General features: G+C 35.4%; 1 long non-coding RNA gene across 1 annotated transcript; it reads right to left on the bottom strand.

Moving 5' to 3' along the window:
* Nucleotides 1-1,479: 1,479 nt before the first annotated feature.
* On the bottom strand, nt 1,480-3,626 carry LOC138880370 (uncharacterized). The gene is made up of 2 exons (XR_011403004.1): nt 3,273-3,626; nt 1,480-1,645 (listed from the first exon to the last, which is right to left on the bottom strand). It is a non-coding gene; the product is annotated as an uncharacterized lncRNA (long non-coding RNA).
* Nucleotides 3,627-6,182: the final 2,556 nt, after the last annotated feature.

Below are 6,182 nucleotides of genomic sequence, written 5' to 3'. Positions count from 1 at the left end.
ATATATGAGTGTACGATAGCCTCCTTGGTGGAGGGAATGGATATTTCCCATATTCAGGCTTATTCCCAGACCTTAGAGGATCGCAAGCGCCAGTAGAGGGCTGATAGGGAGCAGAATAGGGGCCAGCATAAGAGGGCGAGATTTGCAGGGTATTCTGATGACTTTAGAGGCAGCGTTAGGCCCCAGTCTTCGAGGAGTTTGGCGCCACCTGTATCTAGTGCTCCTCCACAGTTTCAGAGGCCTCGATATGATCGATTTACCTATTCTGGTCCTGTCACACCTCCTTTTTCCGCCCTCGCGAGGGTACAGGAGTTTTTTCCAATTAAAGGACAGTCGAAACGGGATTTATTTCTTTATTTTAGAGTCGCCACTTGGGAGATTTAGGGTGTCCCAAGTCACCTATTTTAATCCCGAATCGAGGAAAAGAATGACTCTGTATTACAGTCTGCGCACCAGAAATCCGGATAAGGAATTCTGTTAACCCGGGAGAAGGTGTTAGGCATTCCCGAGTTCCGTGGTTCTAGCACGGTCGCTTAACTGTTATATTCGGCTTGATTATCTAATATAATACGTATTATAAACTTATGTGCAAATTTTATCCCTTAGCCGCTTTTATTATTCTTTTTATTTATTGTTAGTATTTTACGAAAAATTGCAACATTGTGAAAACGTATTTCAAATCACGTCGCAATCAATTGCACCCGTGGTTATCGACACATTTCGACTCCGTTGAGATTTAGATTTGGGTTACATAAATGCACACCCGTATTTAAGGAAATAACATTATTAAATACGCGTCTAGAGCGACTAGCGTGTCATTATTTTGGGTAGGGCCGTGAAATTTGCTAAAACGGCTCCTCCCTAATTCTAAGCAATTAACTGTACATTTATTGAGGGCCCCGAAATCTATACATTTCATTAAGCGGGGCTCATCTCATTTATTTTAAATGGACAAATCTTAAAGCGACTACATTTTTTCTATAAAAATTAGTCTCTAAAATAAAGAAAGAAAAATCCTAATTAATTACTAGCTTTTATAATTTTAAGAAAACATGACATGCTAATTGCTTGGTTAATACAAATATTGATGAAAAAAAATTACTCTTAATTTCGAAATTTAAAATAAAATAAAAATTCAACAACTAATATTCAAAATAAACAAATATAGTTAGATTAAAACTCAGCATTGTTATTATTATTTTTTTAAAAAAAATATTAATTAATTATTCACAATCATTTGAAACTAGATTTAACCATAATTACTAAAGCTTATTAGAAAGTTTATTAGACTTAAACGTTCTTCTAATCTTGCTTAAGCTCAAGTCATGCCTTAATGCCTAATTTACGATGTTTAATTTAAATTCATGTTTTAACTAAATTTAGCTACTTGTTCATGATCAACCTACAATCTTGAAGCCTTCATAGCTAGTGAATTAACCTGTTTTGCCGAACTGATTTATTACAGACTAACTTATGATATTATTTTCTTATTCCAGCTATTATTTAGTAATTCATGAAATAGCTTAAATACAATCAACAAAAGAAACAAAGAAAAAAAACGAAATTAAAACTTCAAATTTTCATTCTTCATATGTATTCATGCTTCATATTTCGGATTACAATAACCAGCTTTTCAGTTGTGTACCTGATATTGGAAGCAAAAGAAAATGAATATGAGTATCAGCAGCAGCAGTAAAATCAGTACAACACAGCAACAATAGCCCAGCAACAGTAACAAACCAGTGGAGTAGTAATCCAAAAAAAAACAAAATCTTCCAGCTTTGATGAAACAACAATTAATTCTGATTTCAAACAACAAAAGAAAGCAGAATATTTTTTTTAGTTTTTATTTTTATTTTTTGAAAGCTTAAATATTTTTCGGAATTTTCTATCTCTTAAATGTTCAGCCCTTTTCTCTCTCTTATTTTCAGATTTGTTTCTCTCTCTCGTATTTGTGTATTTTTTCTCTATCTCTCTGTCTATATTTTTTGATTTCAAGACCTCACATATATAACCCATCCCATAAACCTTTCAATTAATTAAAATCCATACTTTTCTCTACCCAACCCATTATCTTTCCACTCATCCCCATTACATTAAATAAACATATCACACCACCCCATTTCATTTTGTCCCCCATGCTTCATTTAAAATAATGCAAGATTCCCCTTTAAATTAAATCTTGTCCCCCCTTTATATTAAATAATCATATCACAACCCACCCCATTTCATTTTGTCCCCCATGCTTCAAATAAACAATTACAAAATGTACAATTCCTAAACTACCCCTTCCGACCTTACTGAAATTACCAAACTACCCCTGAACGTATTACAAATTTACCAAACTACCCATCAGCTATAACACATCAATTAATCAAACTTAACCAAAATATAGACAATATGATCAATTTCTAACAATGTTCAAACAACAATATGAACACGGATGAACATCATAACAACAATATCACATGAACATGATTTTAACAACATTTCAACAACAAATCACATGAACACAAATTGAACAACCAAGAACAACTAAAATTTGATTGAACAATATTTTTAGCAACAACAAACCTATTTTTCGGATTTAAACAACAACAATCAAACAAGTATATTTAGATTCTTAAATTCAATAATATTGAACTTAAAATCAACTCTAACAACATTACAACAAACAATTCTTATATTAAACTTTAAACAAGATTATGAGACCAATTCAAGAAATAATCACAAATGATAAACAAGAAATAAGAAAATCAAACTATACAAATTTCGGATTCAAGATCAATCAAATAAAGTATGAACATGAATGAAAAGATTCAACCACAATAACAAACTTTATTCAAATTTCGAATTGAACTTAAACAAAACAAATAAACATATTCAAATCACTAATCTTCAAATAATCAATTAATCTTTCTTAATTAAATCCAACAAAAAAAATATAACAAAGATACATGATCATGAATGAAATCTATATTAAACAAACAACGGATTCAAGCGATTTAAACTAAATCTAACAATATTAAACCTAAACTAACAATTCCTTTTTTTTTTTGCAAAAATTAAATTAACATGAAATAAACTGAAAATCAATTAATTAAATTTTCATTTGAATCTGAAAATTAAACCAACCAAACATATAAACAAACTAAAAAAAAATTATTTCAATGATGAACAAACAAAACAAGAATTGAATCATTTATCGATTTTGGATCCGAAAAATATCAAACAAATTACGGGCAAAAAATGAAACTCAAAAACCCACTAACCGGATCGAAACAATGACGAACTTGAACGGAAACAAATCTGCCCGGAAACAAATATCGCACCAAAATCATTTGACGCCGAAGACGATCACGAACGGACAAACGAAGAGCTTGAAGGAGAGGTAGCAGACAACCGTGAAAGCGATGCCGGACGGGGCAGCAACAATGCAAAACGTGAGCAGCAGTAGATGCTGGACGAAGCAGTCACGCAGCATCATGAAGTGAGGAAGAAGAAGAAGCAACGATCAACGTGAACTTGAAGAAGAAGAAACACTCGCGATCTTGAAGAAGAAGAAGAAACACGGGCGGCGGGTGTGTGTGTGTTGTGTTGCCGTGGTTGTGTGTGTGTATGTGAAGGAGAAGAGGTGGGGGAAGGGCAGCCATGGATGGGGTGTTTGGATGCTTGAAGAAGAAGAAGAAAAGAGAGAAAGAGAAGGGGGGGGGGATGAGAGAGAGGGATTTTTTAGGGTTTTCTTCCTTTTCTTTTTTTTTGTTTTGTTTTGTTTTGCTTTGTTTTTTTTTTGAAATGCAAGATAGGGGGTGTTGGGTTATGGACCGGGTTGACCCGGTTTGAAATGGACTGGGTCGTTTGGGAAGATTGGGCCATTTTTTGGGCCTGTGGCTTGAAATCGAAGAAGAGGCCCAATTCCGACTTTCTTTATATTTTCGCTCTCTTTTCTTCTTTTTATTTCTCTAAAACTAAATTATAAAAATACTTAAATTATTATTAAGAACTAAATTAAGTTATAAAAGTGCAAATTAACTTCCAATAACAATTAACGCACAATTAAGTAATAATTAAGCATAAAATTGTATATTTGGACATTAAATGCTAAAAATGCAAACGATGCCTATTTTTGTAAATTTTTATTTTTTTGTAAACAAACTTAATTACTAACAAATTATAGAATTAAATCCTACATACAAAATGCGATATATTTTTGTATTTTTTATTAATTTAGCAAATAAACATGCACAGACAAATACAAATAATTATTCAAAATATCACAAAATATCACAAAATTGCACACCAAGGAAAATTATTTTATTTTTGAATTTTTGGGGAGTAATTCTCATATTGGGCAAAAATCACGTGCTTACAGCTGCCCCTCTTTGCCCGAAGACACGTAGGGTTTTCGTGCAAAGATAAAGCGAGCGATTTTTGCCCATCCGAGTACTCCGTGTGAAGCATTTTTGAAAAAGATTTGACCGAACCTTTGCTTCAAAGGTTTCCTACATATCCTGGGCTAAACAGGAATCAGGTCAATGTAGTTCGGGAAGTTTTTGGTAGCTGGGACTACCGTGGGACTGCATTGTTACTGTTGTTGCATGCTATTACTACTGCTTACCGATCTCCTTGTTACACCTTGCTTAAAAGAAAACAAGAAGCTAGGCTATACTGCAATTTTTCTTGTTGCCTTGCTTTCTTGTCTGCTTGCATTTTTTCCGGTGCTTTTCTTCCGATGCTTTTCTTCCTTTCGACACAAGCACTTGAGTTTTTGCTGGGACCTCTTATTGCAACCTTCTGCTTCCTGATGCTGGGGATTTTTATTGTTTTCTGCTGGGGATTCCTGTTGTAACCCTCTGTTTTATTGTCCTGTGACTTGATCTTGAAATGTATGCCTCTGTTCGATGGGCGGGCTCCCAACTTTAATACTTGAAAATTAATGCTGAATGTGTTCCTCTGTTATATGGGCGGGCTCCCAACTTCAACACTTGAAATGAAAAGACTGAAATGTATGCCTCTGTTATCTGGGTGGGCTCCCAACTTCAACGCTTGAAATATAAAGACTGAAATGTATTCCTCTGTTCTATGGGCGGGCTCCCAACTTCAACACTTGAAATAAAAAGACTGAATGTATGCCTCTGCTATCTGGGCGGGCTCCCAACTTCAACGCTTGGAATGTAAAGACTGAAATGTATGCCTCTGTTATCTGGGCGGGCTCCCAACTTCAATGCTTGAAATGAAAAGACTGAAATGTATGCCTCTGTTCTATGGGCGGGCTCCCAACTTCAACTCCTGAAATGTAATATCTCTATTCTCCAGGCAGACTTCTGACTTTTAAAATTTAAACTATGTGTCTCTGTTCTTCAGGCGGACTCCTTACACCAAACTTGAAAAGTATGTCTCTGTTCTCCAGGCGGACTCCTGACTTTTAAAATTTAAGCTGTATGTCTCCGTTCTTCAGGCGGACTCCTGACGTCAAACTTGAAAAGTACGTCTCTGTTCTCCAGGCGGACTCCTGATTGCTAAATTTGAAATGAATGTCTCTATTCTCCAGGCGGACTCCTGACTTTTAAAATTTAAACTGTATGTCTCCGTTCTTCAGGCGGACTCCTGACTTTTAAAATTTAAACTGTATGTCTCCGTTCTTCAGGCGGACTCCTGACGTCAAACTTGAAAAATACGTCTCTGTTCTCCAGGCGGACTCCTGATTGCTAAATTTGAAATGAATGTCTCTATTCTCCAGGCGGACTCCTGACTTTTAAAATTTAAACTGTATGTCTCCGTTCTTCAGGCGGACTCCTGACTTTTAAAATTTAAACTGTATGTCTCCGTTCTTCAGGCGGACTCCTGACGTCAAACTTGAAAAATACGTCTCTGTTCTCCAGGCGGACTCCTGACGTCAAACTTGAAAAATACGTCTCTGTTCTCCAGGCGGACTCCTGACAACTTGCATTTATCCTAATTAGTGCTTGTTTTTCCCTCCTGGAGAATTCCTCTTCAACAACTAATTTTTCTCCCCCTGCTTAATCAAAGAAAATTTCGTCAGTTTAAAACAGTGGTTAGTTGATGGCATTCTTGCTGAAAAATCCTTCCACTGCCTTGCTTTGTGTTGACTAATTTCCACACACTGACCCTGAACTGCTTGACTTTCTGACCAACTTTTAAATTTCCCAACCTCTGGCGAC

Source organism: Nicotiana sylvestris, chromosome 1 (assembly GCF_000393655.2).
Source record: "Nicotiana sylvestris chromosome 1, ASM39365v2, whole genome shotgun sequence".
In the NCBI taxonomy this organism is placed as follows: Eukaryota; Viridiplantae; Streptophyta; class Magnoliopsida; order Solanales; family Solanaceae; genus Nicotiana; species Nicotiana sylvestris.
This window is presented reverse-complemented; position numbering and strand designations above follow the sequence as displayed.